Genomic DNA, 14,936 nt, shown 5'->3' with positions numbered 1-14,936 from the left:
CAGAATAAAAACGTATTTTAGCAGGAGCATTTACAAGACTTGGTTCACCTGTAAGATTAAGTTGAACGAGAATTGTTGCATATCATTTTTTCATTATATCTCCATTACCAGACACAGCATCTTGGAGACCGATTGCAAGTTAATTGAATGCTGGAGCATAAGCTTGTGTATAAATAGCTGCAAGAGCGGCACATATACACAACATACTTTGTAGAGAGGAACATTATGAAATAAATAACTGTTTGTTCACCACGACACATACAGTTTGTAATTACCCGTCAGTACGCTACTTATCTGCATAGATAATGCATCTGTAGTACAGCATGACGAAGAAAAAGGGATCTAAGAAGTATCAATTTGTGACAGAATTTGGAGGCGGGTGTTTTGAAGTGAATGGGAAATACAGAGGTAAGGGGTATAAGTGCTGTCCTTTTCACAGTCGTCGGAGACGGTCTATAGGATAAAAAAATGTCCATACAACATAGGGTCAATACTTGATAGTTTTCCCAGAAAAAATATTTATTTTTCTTATTTTATTTGCGTTATACTACTTACGAGTATATCGTTAGTAAAATTACGAAATCAATTACATCAGTAGGTATATCTAGCAGAGAGTTAATATTAGTTCAAATAAATATGTGTGTGTCCTATTACGTTTTCGTGAAATTAATTAAAAATGCATGCTTAAATTTGTTAATATTCTGGCGTGAAAGACGTGGCAACGTGTTCAGCAGGCAGTACTCTGCACAGACGTAAGTACGAGTCAGCTGAGTTCAAGCTCCCTGTCCTTAAGTCTACTGCAGAGCGAATGACAGTTCAGTACAGAGTATTCGATAAACTTACAATGCCATTTACAGTTTAGGGATATCATATGTTATTAATTTATGGAGAAAGTCACTGGAATTCAAGTGAGGCAAGAAGGATGTATCGTCAACGTTTTTCTTGAAGAAGGTTACCTAATCGGCGAAATTTTTTAGCAGTTTCTCGACGATTTTTAGAAACGAGGAGTCTCTTACTCCGTTTCGAAAATCACACAACCAGAAATTTGTTTTAAAATGATACTGCTTTACGGAAGCGGGAGAGATTAAAATGTTGCATTAGAAAAAGAGTTCGTGTGATTTTGTGCAGAAAACCATTATTTGTTTGTTTTTTAGACGTACAATAAAAAATGAAGCAATATTGTTACATAAAATGTAAATTTACTATAATGTTCTATTAATGAGATTGGAAGTTTGTATTTGCTGCTCGTTTTATGTAAACAACAGTATTGCCATGGTCGCTCCCGCATTAGAACAGAGTATCTGTTTTGTACCCGTATGTCTGCACCCGCTTCAGCTGTAGGCTACTATGTACTTCTAAACACCCTCCTCCCCGCTTGAACTGCACTGTGCCTACTACCTAAATTCTCTTCTCGCAACGTTGCAAAACGTCTATTATTGTAAACTTTAATAATAAGTTAAATATTGCAATTAGAAAAAAATTGTAAGGACGTTTTTTCTTCCTTACGACATGAATAATCATCAGTTAAAATAATGGCACCCTTACACCCTGAATATTACTTGCGAACTGTGTAGCGTAAACATGCGGGATAACAAACGTCAATATATACAGAGATATTGTAACACTAGAAAACAAACAGAAAATATAAAACTTGCATCGAAAAACGAAAGTGAAGATCTGCCAACAGGTAATTCCATTTCAAATAAACAATCACAATTTTAATTGGATTTGTGTGAGATTATGGTAAAGGCTGGCATCCCGTTTTTTAAACTACAAAATCTCCACTTTAAAGTCTTTATTGAAAAGTACACAAATAAAAAGCTGCCAATCTATGTAACATTAAGGCAAATTTATTTTTAAATATGTTACGATAGTACATTGCATTAAATAAGACATGTATTTACGTAATTTTTGTTTTTAATATAATATTTATTCAATTTTCTATAAATGTTCTTATGTAACTCATCGTTCCTTTCAAGCAGTGTTTATGTTCATTAGACGACGAACATAGTTGTATAATATTAAAACTCAAAGATCTGAACTACAAGCTCAACACACCTTCAGCAGTAAACAACGCTCCTTGAGTTTTGATGTTTCTATATATGTCCATCTCCTGCCACTACCAACGAAGCCTCAGTGTATACTCCGTGTTGCAATCAACTTAGTCCCAAGATGCTATGTCTGTTCATTACCTTCGCATAAAATAAGCGAATCCAGCATGGATTGATGTTAACAAATAAGCATAAAATAAGTAGCTACAAAAAAATCTATTCATAATGAAGAGAGCAGATAACTCTTTTTACAGTTTTCTGCAATTTATAATTATTTTTTACATAGAACAAGCCTTTCTCTACACCGAGTGTGCGCATCCGTGCCAGGATCCGAGGTGAAATACTAGAAGATGGCATAATTTTAAATGTTTATTATAACAATAATATCAGTCACAGTCGAATGCCAATGTTATTAGTAGTTAGGTCATGAACCAATGTAACCTCGCTCAATGATGCCACCTCCCCTCGCTACGGGCATGAGGAATCTGAAGTTGGGTATAAAATTAGCAATGTTGCGCGAACTATCTCAGTAATATCTCGGCATCGGGAGCAGCTACATAACTATGAAACCACTCGTTGGATTCCTAATTGCGAATAGTTCATGTTAAAGTGACAATAGATACGCACAATGCACATTTAATCATAGTGAAAAAATTGTTGTGAGCTGGAACTAATTTCGGAACGACATTTCATTATGTGAAAAATGTAACAAATCTCCTACATCTATATTAAGTATTAAATTACATAACTCTGATGTTGCCTTACACATTGTAAATGTCCGATTATTAAGAAGTCCTCTGAAGTTAAATATTTAGACATAATTTTCGAAAATCATTTAAAATGGAACCAACACATTAATTACCTTTATAATAAATTATGTAAAATAATGTATTATTCTGTTTTATTGAGTCGGCCTCGGTAACGGAGTTGGTATAGCGCTGACCTTCTATGCTCGAAGTTGTGGGTTCGATCCCGGCCCAAGTCGATGGCATTTAAGTGTGCTTAACATTATTTCAATCGGTAATTATTTATGGAATTATAGGATGGGTTAGCTTATTTATATCCACTTTATTTATTACAGAAGAAAATAATTAAAATATATATTCATAAACCTACTGATTTCCATCTCAAAAATTGTATTTAGACTTTAAGGTTCTTAAAATAAGACAGATTTATTATATTTTATTAAAACAATTCATACATAAAAATCGAAATAACTTTGAAATGTATTCTCATAGTTATGAAAGAAAAAGTATGAATTCTTTAAGACAGTTTGAACCAAAATGCAACACTACTACAGTATTTAATCATAGTAGTAATTTAGGCCCAAGAATATATAACAAATTTATATTTAAATATCCTAATCTTGTCAGTTTTAATAAGTTTAGTTCCAGTATTACATTTAAAAATCTATGTATGGATTTTATAAATAATTAAAAATTGTAAATTTAAATGTATATGCATATTCTTATTGTGTAGTAAACATAAAACAAATTGTATTATATTCTTCTTAATTTAAAATTATGAATCTGCTCCTGAGCAGGGGTGAGCTAACATTTTATCTGTGTATATTATATTTTATGTTACAAGCATTAACAAACAAATAAATAAAATAAAAATAAGAAAATTTGAAAAGATAATACAGTATACTGCATGCTTTCATATTACTTATATTACCATAGTCCTATAATTTCCAGTGTGAACCGAAACAAAAATAAAACATTCAAGCCAACAAAATTATAGTTTTATTTCGAAACTGGGTTATGTATTCTACTTGCCGGTTTATCCCTGATACAGCTCAGAATTTTTAACTTCACTTTGTTTTCGTTAGGTTTAACATTTATTTTATCACATAAGCTAAGTTGGATAAGTCCATCCCCTAAATATAAAAGTTCAACTTTGGTGCACAGTAACACCTGAGCCCTTTGTATTTTTAAATAAGATTTTATTCGTATATCAATGGTTAATTATGTGTATTTTCATCTTGTCAGTTACGTAAATTGTCGAAGCATGTTTCATGAATCAAATAAATACCATTATAATGTTGAGGGTGTGCAGTTGCCCCGTGATTTGGGGCAAGAGCATCTGCAGGCTGTAACATTCCGTGGTAATGGATAGAACATAATCAAGGGACAAGTGCTTATTCTCTGTTCTTTGAGCTACAAATGCACGTTTCAAATTTTATTTTATTAATTTTTTCTGATAAGTTACGTATTTCGGCAATAAACGGTGTTCAGGGAGTAAGATTAACACTCCCCGAGATGGCAGGACGAATCATAAATGAGCTACAGAGATATGGACTGAAGTTGCACTTGGCCCAGAAATGCACTTACCCCAACTCATCTTATTTAAAATGCCGGTGCCACAGGGCAAATTTCCTCTTACTTAACAATACATTTATTTTTCAAAATGTTCTTTCCGTCCTTACCATCGTTGAACATTATTGTTCATATCACTAAAAACTAAAAAGGGGAACTAACTTCCGAGCCATATTGTAAATACTGGGGAAATTATTTTATTTATGGGGCACAGCGGAAAGAATCTCTCAAGTATACAGTCCTGAGCAAAGCTATAAAAACGACACAACTAATATTTCATAAAACCTCTGTATGGATGTAAAATCTGATTACGGAAACGTTAAGATTAGTACAGTATTCAGTCTTCAGGAACTTTAGATCAATAATGCGTAATAAATTATACAAACTCATGTACACAAGATCCTTCGCACGAGTCCGTACGGCCATTCGTGCTATAACTATGCACAGTTTGAAACTTCAAAACAAAAATAATACTGTTAATAATAATAAAATAGTAAAACAACAGTTATTATTATTACTACCGTTATCATTCATTATCACCATTAGGGCCTACAACTAATCTAACTTCATACCAAATTTCACAAAAATAATCGGAGTGTGAAGTCAAAGAAGCTCTGAAGAAACGACCAATAATGCAATGCCCAAAAGCAGACCACACTGAAAATGAATCATAAATAAACTATAAATTTAATCCATGAAGTAGCAAATACTAAAAAACGAAGAAGAATCTGGAGTATATGAAAAATATTTGCTTAATGAAAAACTACATGTAAATACCAACTATTAGAAAATAATGAAAGTGGAAAACAAAGAAAACAATAGAGTAATGAATCTTAATGTGTAATATAGTATAATTATGATGATTTTTTAAACTCAGGCCTATTTAACGACGCTGTATCAACTACGAGGTTATTTAGCGTCGATGGGATTGGTAATAGGGGATGGTATTTGGCGATATGAGGCCGAGTATTCGCCATAGATTACCTGACATTCGCCTTACGGTTGGTGAAAACTTCAGAAAAAATCCAACTAAGTAATCAGGCCAAGCGGGAATCGAAACCGCGCCCGAGCGCAACTTTGGATCGGCAGGTAAGCGGCTTAGCCGACTGAACTACCCCGGTGGCATGATGATGATGATGATGATGATTATGATGATGATGATGATTTGCAAATGATCGAGATTGTTACCTATGGCACCAGTATACCTCAGCTCTGGGCATAAAGAGGGAGGAGAAAGGAAAGAAGATACCCCTTTCCAGGTTCTTTCCGCTTCACCGCTTTAGAAACGAACACAAAGTAAAACACTGTGCATCAGTGGTGGATTTTAGGCGACCAGCGAGAGCCGAAAGTTATGATGCATGCCTTGTACAATCCGACACTCAGGAATAATATGTTTGTTACTCGTATCGGTTCGATACATAAGTAACTGTCTCTGACGGGGAATGTGGAGTGCGGAGTTAAGATGTAGTAACTCAATTGAGCTATTAACACCCAGGTTTGGTATACCTTACGTCCATTCATTCAAATGACACAAGGTAAAATAATTGCACTATCCAAAATTCGTACCATTATAGCAAGAACGAGTCAGTATCGATAGATGTCGTAGCATGTGCCCTCGTTACGGTATTACCAGCTAGAAATGAACCAACAACCTGATTTAAATTATACCGGTATGCAACACTTTCAATGCGCTTCGAATTCAGAGAGAAAAGAGTTTTAAGAGCAATTTTCGATAACATTTGTTGTTATGCATTTACTCACGAAACTTGCGTTTAGTATTCCAATATGTGTAAAAAGTTGATGGTGCACCTGAAAAAATGTCTACTATAAAACAGAAATTGGACATAATCGCACATATTATGATGACGGCGTAACAGGACTGAAACACATATAAACAACATCGCATACAGTTGCATTTCTTATATCATACGCCACACTAGTACAAACTTGATCCACCGCTGCGCTGTGGAGTAACGGTCAAGCATATCAGATGGCGAAAAGAGCGGTCCGGGTCCAAATTCTGGTTGGGATAAGTTACCTGGTTCAGGTTTGTCCGAGGTTTTCCCTGAATTCGTCGTTTATTGTATAAAACCTCGTATGTGAAAGTACAGAATATAATTTTTTCAGGAAGAAGAAAAAGTAATTAAACATCAATAGGCCTACAGAAGAATAGTAGATAATTCGGTAGAAAACGCTGGTGAATATGACATCATCGAGGATCAGTCTAGGCCTACTGAAGTTTAGTTAATATTTTCTTCTCTTTTAAAATTATGCTGTCACATAGGAGGTTTCATAAAATCAACGACGAAATACTGGATAACAGGATAACTTTTGGAAATGGACACTGGACTCATTTCGCAGGCATTAATCTTCATTTCGCTCAGATATTAGATAATCAGTGCAGTTAATAAAGCGTCGTAAAATAAACCACTTTGCAAAATTTCAAACAACTACATAAATAAATCGCGTCTGTGGCTCAAGTGCTAGTAAGCTGCTCTTCCATCCAGGTGGCTTGGGTTCGATCCCCGACCACATCGTACTGGAATTTATGGTGGACAAGGCAGATGCTGCAGGGGGTTTCTCTTGTGCTACTCCCGTTTACCTCTATCATTCCATCTCCTTTCTATAGTCCTGCGTTTGGACATAAAGGGCCGTATTCATAGACATTTTTAGCGCGGGCTTCCGGTGGATGATCAGCGTTTTTCGTATTCATAAACCAGTGTTAGCGATAGGATATGATTTGAATTCTGTACTAGTAACCAGTGGATAGCCGGGGCTAGCTTAGTACGCTCGTAGCGCGTGCTGCGAAATGTCTATGAATAGCACCCATAGAGTCTCGAAGTAATCCGCATAGATCTAGTAAGCTTATAGCCCGGTGGCATCCAATCCTACTTACAGTTCATGCATTTTGTCAAGACACACCCCCACTCTTCCCATAGAGCTACGCACGAGATCGGATGAGTCTACTTACGAATTATAGGGGAATGGGTTAGCCTCTGTCTTGAACTCTGTAGACACACGTCCAACTTTCCCTTCTACTCCTACCCTCTCCACTGAAACGTTGTTCCCGTACTACAAATCGCAAGTGTCTTGACAAAATGCATGAGTTGTGCACAGTTCAGATCTGCTGTCCAGTGAACATACCAAAACAATGTCAGGTGCTTATGAAGTCAGTGCTCTAATATAATTATTTGGTAGCGAGCATCTAATTATGAAAAAAAAAAACGTATTTTATCATTTGAAGCACTTAAAATGTTTACAGACATTCATTGTAATATGTTGAGACTCGTAAAACACGCAGTCATAATTAAATTTGTTTCATTTTAACTATGTACTGAAATTAATATATATTTTTTTCAATTGTTAATTCTGAACTTTAATTAGGTATTAAATATCTGCATGCGTTTTTCTTATTGTAACATTCTTCCATTGCATTTAATCTACTTTTAAATAAATATTTCTTTATTAACTTTATTAAATGTAATTAATATTTCCTACATAAGTACAATTCCTGTTGTTCACCGACTTATAGGCCTATACACAAGCACACGAATAAATAGATGTAAACACACAGTATAGACAATTTTGTAAATAATTTTTTTAAATCGTAAAAGAATGTATTTTTTTTCATATAGCAGAAGGATAATAGTTTACATGCTAATTTTCATAATTCCAAACTTTTAGGGTGCTATTCATAGATATTTCGCAGCACGCGCTACGAGCGTACTAAGTTAGCCCCGGCTATCCACTGGTTACTTGTACAGTAATTCAAATCATATCCTATCGCTAACACTGGTTTATGAATACGAAAAACGCCGATCATCCACCGGAAACCCGCGCTAAAAATGTCTATGAATACGGCCCTTACTGCTGCAAGCTGTATCTAACCTCTTAATATGATGTCCCACGTTGTCTTTGGTATAGACTGGCAACAAACTGACTTCACGTCATGGGAGCCCCGCCAGATGTCCGTCTAGTGCAGTATATTTTTATTTTATTTTATTGGGTTATTTTACGACGCTGTATCAACAGCTAGGTTATTTAGCATCTGAATGAAATGAAGGTGATAATGCCGGTGAAATGAGTCCGAGGTCCAGCACCGAAAGTTACCCAGCATTTGCTCGTATTGGGTTGAGGGAAAATCCCGAAAAAACCTCAACCAGGTAACTTGCCCCGATCGGGATTCGAACCCGGGCCACCTGGTTTCGCGGCCAGACGCGCTGACCGTTACTCCACAGGTGTGGACTAGTGCAGTATAAATGTAAAATTAAATATCTGTACACAGTAAGATAGAAGGGACCACACTATATACAAATGAACACAATATTTCTAATTGTAAGTACCTGAATACAAATGGAAAGTCTATCACAATTGATAATAACAAATTTGAAAACATTACACAATTTAAATATCTTGCAGCTGGTATAACAAAGGATAATAATATAACAATGGAAAAAGTACAAGAATAAAAATGGCTACTAAATATTACTATAGGCTAAAGAAGTGTTTCAGTCTCGTTTTCTTAACATAACAACAATATGTAATTTACATAAAACTTAGTAAGATCTGTTCTATTATAAGTAGGCTAAAGGTAGACATTATACCACAACATGAGGATATTAAGTTAGCTGTGCTTAGACTGTCGTTACGTCATTCATGACGTGAAGCCTGATATGGCCAGGTTACAATTGAAATGCGTTTTGTATCGCAGAAATTGAATGGAGATATGTTTCTCGTACGTACAACGAACACTCTATGCATACCTAACCTTGTAGTCTCTGTGGGTAAATTCCTATCTTTAATTATGAAGTTCGGAAAGTTGGACCTCAAATAAAGAAAGTATAGAAAGGATAATGATATTCGAAAAAAAAAGTATTAAGGAAGATATTATGGGCCCGTGAATGAAAGATATATCTGGAGAATAAGATATAACACTGAATTATACAATTTGTATAAAGAGCAGATATAATTAAAGTGATAAAGGCCAACAGGCTGAGATGGCTAGGGCATATGTATAGGTCTGAGGACAATAACCCATGTAAAAAGGTCACCTTTACTGATCCGCTTTATCTAACAAGAAGAGTGGGAAGACCAGCAATAAGGTGGTTAGATGACGTAGAAAAAGATCTTAAGTCTCTCTGAGTAAGTCGTTGAAAAAGAAAAGCACAGGACAGAGCTAAATGGAGGAGAATCTTTTGGACCGTCTTGGCCTAAGAAGGCTGTTGAACCTGGAAAGAAAAAAAAGGTAAGTACCAGAATGTTCCATGCAACATCTTTCAAAGATTTTATTATTTTCCTTAATTGGACTACAAACCTCTTCCGACTTAAAATTGTGTGTAATTGTTTGAAACACGAAGAAAAGCAGACACTAATTTCCTCATTTCTGTCTCCTTGAATTACATCTCACCGTTTCTAATTACAACAAGGAAACTACAAAGCTTACTATAATGCCACAAGCTTTGACTATTCAAGCTGAAAGGAATTAACGACATCTTACAACGATGCGTGTAAAATTCACGGGGGACATATTCACACAAACAAATTGCAACGAGGGTACCAGCCGTACAAGACAAGCTTAAACCTCCAATACTACAACAAACGATGATTTATAGTTCCCAGAAGACTGTTCACAGCGTTAAGGAAAATATTCAAGAGACTTACTTCAGAAATGTATGCTCGCAATAGAAAACATAGTCTATAATTTAAGCCAATCTTCTTTATGGCGCGAATGATAAAACACATCTCAAGCTATTACAAATTACAAAGTAGCAGAGGTGGGAGAACCTCACTCCTACTGCGATATTATAGATTTCGAGGGAAGTGATCTGGTTTAGTAGTGCCAACTGAACAGTAAACAGAGACAAGTAATGCCAGAACAAATTAGCGATGAGTGCAAAACAATTGAATTTTATAACATCGAAAACAAAGTATTGGCTATAATTAAATTTAAAAATATCGACAGATGCATTGTTTTATTATACAGCATGTCTTTACTTAGAACCAGTGTTAAAAAATCATGTTTTGTATAAAAAAATAAAAACAATGATTTTTTATTTAAATCAGATTTGATTTAAATCGGATTTCTTTAAGAGATTAGGTACAGCTTACAGAAGTAAAATTTTGGAAATATTAAACATTTTCTTCCTCCATTACTGTATCTTGTACAATAATGAACATTAGTGAGTGTAAAACACTGTCCTTCTGCTATATGAAAAAAAAAAAACATTTTTACGATTAAAAAAATTATTTACATTTTCTTTTTCAAAATTCAGTTCACTGTGCAGTGATGAAGCATTTCCCACATAACTCAAAAAACTATCCAACATTCTGTGATGAAATTTTTTGTGTGTATTTATGCATGTCATATCTACAATATGATGCAAGATCACTTCTCTACCTTTGATAGATTCTCTGACAAAAAATAAATTCTTTAAAAAAATTGTCAAATATCAGTATTTTCTTCTAACTCAAAATAAAAAATATATTATTTATTAAGGAATGTAGTTGAAAGAGCATGATATTGTAAACATGAGTTTCAGCAATGAAATAAAAGAAAGAGAACATGAAAAAATTAACAAGTTTGAGTTATGAAGGAAATGCTTCATCACTGCACAATGAACTGCCAACATTTTTAATTTTGAATATATTTTTTTTAATCGTAAAAGTAATTTTTTCATATAACAGAAGGACAGCATTTCACACAAACAAATTTTCATTATTATACAAGATACAGTAATGGATGAAAAAAATGTTGAATATTTCCAAAAATTTTATTGCTGTAAGCTGTACCTAACCCCTTAATTAAATTTTAGCTTACATAAATCATTTTAAATATTATTCTCAGATTAGTGTAATCTTCAGTGCTTATGAAGTACCTAGGATGAATAATGAAGAATCAATCTACAGGCTGTGTTTTAATAGTAATTTGGATTGGGATAAGATACGTTACAACATATTTTTGAACAAGTTCTTCTGTCTTATAGCTAAATGCAACAGAAGGAACTGTTTGTAGCATAATAGAATTTTGCGCTTGTTTATCTAAGTCTTTCTGTTTTTCATTTGTTCCGATGACAAAGAAACCAAGCTGACTTCGCTTAATTTTCAGAGGGGGTCTCTCAATGGATACGTGATCCGCAACTATCTAACTAATAATCTTTTTTGTTTTGATACTGAAGGTGCAACTACTGGACCTGTCTCAAAATTTTGATCTTCATTATCAAATATTGGATTAGGCCTATCCCAATTTTTTATTTATCTTTTATGTTGTTACATATTTGAATATATAACTTCATTGTAGCAACTAATCCTTTCATTTCTAAAACACATGGGCCGTATTCATAGACATTTTTAGCGCGGGCTTTCGGTGGATTATCAGCGTTTTTCGCATTCATAAACCAGTGTTAGCGATAGGATATGATTTGAATTCTGTACTAGTAACCAGTGGATAGCCGGAGCTAGCTTAGTACGCTCGTAGCGCGTGCTGCGAAAAGTCTATGAATACCACCCTTAGATTTGCATTTAACTTTCCTGCTTCTTCCACTTTAAGTGGGAAAAAAGAAACAATTTTTCATTCTCCAAATTGGATCAAGTTTTCCACCTGGATTTCTCATTTTAAGTTAACGGCAATGTTCTTGCTACACTTTTAACAACTTAATACACTCAATAAAGGGACTCTTCTCTTAGCATAGACTGTTACTACTAGATGTTAAAATAAAAAGTGACATAAAACAAACGAAAAGAAAAAAATAGCAATTTGAATTTGAACAGCAATGGACTACAAGCATTGATTAGACAATGAAAGCAAATTGATTTTAATTATTTACCCATGAATATGTCATTGTTAACATATAGGATCTATCTGTAAATCATTACTTCAAAAATTATAAAATAAACATAACTTACAAAATAATTCACAAAATAAGACAGTTTAGTGGATTCATAAATTTAATAATATTACGCAATATGTGTAGTGAAACGTCAAAGGTTGTATGATACTAAATATTGTGAGCTTGGGCCCGCGTCAAAGGGCCCCACGACTTGAATCACTTTAGCGCTCAACTGCCATGGTGCGTGGCGTGCAATGTCGCATTCGCTACCGACGGAAATTCACGAAGTGTTACGAAGTTACCGTTACGAGTATATGCTTCGTTGGGGCCCGTCCAAGCTGGCCCGCCGACCAACAGCAACGGTCTGAGCGAGGTTCGAAAACTACAAACTTCCAATTTAGAAAATAAACTCATAGTTCAAGCATATGATGGTGCTGCAGTAATGAGTGGAAACCAGGGTGGGGTTCAGACTTTGATGCAGAAAACATTTCCTTATGCGAAATTTGTTCACTGTTACGCTCACCGTCCTAATTTAGTTATAAAAATAATACATGTTCAAAACGCATTAAATCAGTGAAGTTTTATTTATTTTTTTTTTCAAATATTACTGGATTCATAATATTCTTCTCCACTTCACCTAACGCAGTGACATACTGCGATCTGTGTGCAGTAAGCGCAAACCAACCATTTCAGCAATACGATGGAATTTTCAGTCCCGAGTTGTATCCTCTGTTAAGGGAAATAAAGCGGAGGTATTGAAATGCTTCGAAAGGACTGAAGAGGGAGATGACTCAAATGAATGGAATGATAACAGTGAGAAAAGCTTTTGGCCTAAAAAACTTGTTAAATAATAATGAATTTTTATTTTTCTAAATTTCTTTCATGACTTAATGAAACATGTTGATATATTATGCAATATAATACAGATGCAAGCTGCAAATAGATTGAGAATATCCGACGCATTACAACATTTTGAGTCGGCTGTAATGGAAATAAGAGCGAACACTAACAGATATGAAATAAATGTCGATGATGAAGAAGAATGTTCGTTTCCTACAAAAAAAAGGCTGAAACTCAGTAAGAAACTAAACCTGTCGGCAGATGCCAAAGAAAAATGCGATATTATTAACAACCAATTCAATTATGTTTCCTGCAACCAATTATTTTTTGGCAGGTTTAATATGCTTGATCCAAAGAAATTTGCTTCATATAGAGATAAGTTTCCCACCGACCTGGTTAATATTTTCGTAAAAAATTACTGTCCTCTAATTTCGAAAGAAAAGGGTATTAATTAACTATCAGTGATCTATAGAAATGATACATTTAAAGACATTTCCTCTGGGTGTGATTTGTTCAGTTTTTTTTATGGATTACTCCTTTGAAGATTCATTCTCTGAAATGGGAAAAGCTCTTCGAATCGCACCAACAACACCTGTTTCAACATCTGTGTAAGGACGGAGTTTCAGCGCATTAAACAGGATAAAAACTTTTCTCAGAAACGCCATGAGTCAAGATAGGCTGAATTCGTTGACTTTCTATTTATAAGGAGCATCACCATCAAATTCCGAACTTAAGAACAGGGTCATCGAGAAGCTTGCCTGAAAGAAGGACAGACGAGCACATCTTCTTTATAAATAATTCTGTAAATTGGTGAGTTTAATGTTGAATTTTCGTTATTATGTAGGTGGTAGTTTTAGTTATATTATTTTAAGTAGAAACAATGAACTAAAATGAAATAAAAAATCTTGGTGCATTATGTAAAGCATATCGCAAAATGTGTGAAATATCTGACCCCACCAACAAAAATGATCACGAGCCGCCATTGCTAAGTAGTGCTTTTGGTAAATGAAGATGGTGTCGGGAAGATAAACACTGATAACATTACCATTTGCCTCGCCATTATTTCATTACTTCACCATAATTTCATAATTATTGTCACCAGTGTAATACAAAAGGGAAATTACTTCTTTATACTATCACGAGATCAAATGTATAGCATCGAAACTGCCACCATTCTAGATAAAATATAATAATTCCTTAAATTAGTTCGCTGTGTCGGTTTTATCATACAGTATCACAAAACAGACCAATAAACATAATACTATTGCTCTACTTAAAACTCTTGAATATCAACTCACATATGAAAGGTAGAGTTAATTTAATTAAACGTAACAACCAGTAAATTCTTCTTCTTTAGAATGAAAGTAAACAAGTTAATATATTTTATAAACATATTTCTACAAAAAAGAACCGTTGTTTTAAGACGAAAAACTCTCTTACCTCGATTTTATTTCTTCTGCCACTTGTCAGGAAGAGATCACCAACGTCAACACCGGCCTATTAGATTCATAAACATGGTCGGCCTAAAGAAGTATAACTCACAGTTTCACTTTCATAGTCACAATGACACAGCGACATAAAAAATAATAAAATGCTATAATATAATTGCAAAAATTCTGCTACAACACGCATCTCTAACAGTGATAGCATGATGTTACTCGAGCAGATGTCCACCGCGATACCACTCCTGCGTGGACATTGGTTGCTTCCTATGCCGCAATAGAACATCAGTTCTCTGTTGCAGGAAGTGACGTTCAGTTTTTTGTACACAATGCAAACCAACTACTGTTATGCCGGCAAGAGTGAATTATGTTAAACGTTTGTAATTATGATTAAAGACAGGATTTAAAAAATAGTATCTGAAAATGGATAGTAGCCATCGGCGTAGCTCAGTCGGCTAA

At 34.5% G+C, this 14,936-nt stretch overlaps 1 protein-coding gene across 1 annotated transcript in view; it reads right to left on the bottom strand.

Annotated features, from left to right (window-relative positions):
- The window catches only part of CDase (neutral ceramidase), a 440,785-nt gene extending 426,064 nt beyond the window's left edge, over positions 1–14,721 (bottom strand). The window contains exon 1 of the mRNA XM_069812523.1: positions 14,476–14,721. The gene's annotated coding sequence lies outside the window, so the exon portion shown is untranslated. The remainder of the gene's footprint in view (positions 1–14,475) is intronic.
- Positions 14,722–14,936: the final 215 nt, after the last annotated feature.

The sequence above is a fragment of the Periplaneta americana genome, chromosome 16 (assembly GCF_040183065.1).
Source record: "Periplaneta americana isolate PAMFEO1 chromosome 16, P.americana_PAMFEO1_priV1, whole genome shotgun sequence".
In the NCBI taxonomy this organism is placed as follows: Eukaryota; Metazoa; Arthropoda; class Insecta; order Blattodea; family Blattidae; genus Periplaneta; species Periplaneta americana.
The sequence above is the reverse complement of the archived record's forward strand: the minus strand, read 5'-3'. Positions and strand labels throughout refer to the sequence as shown.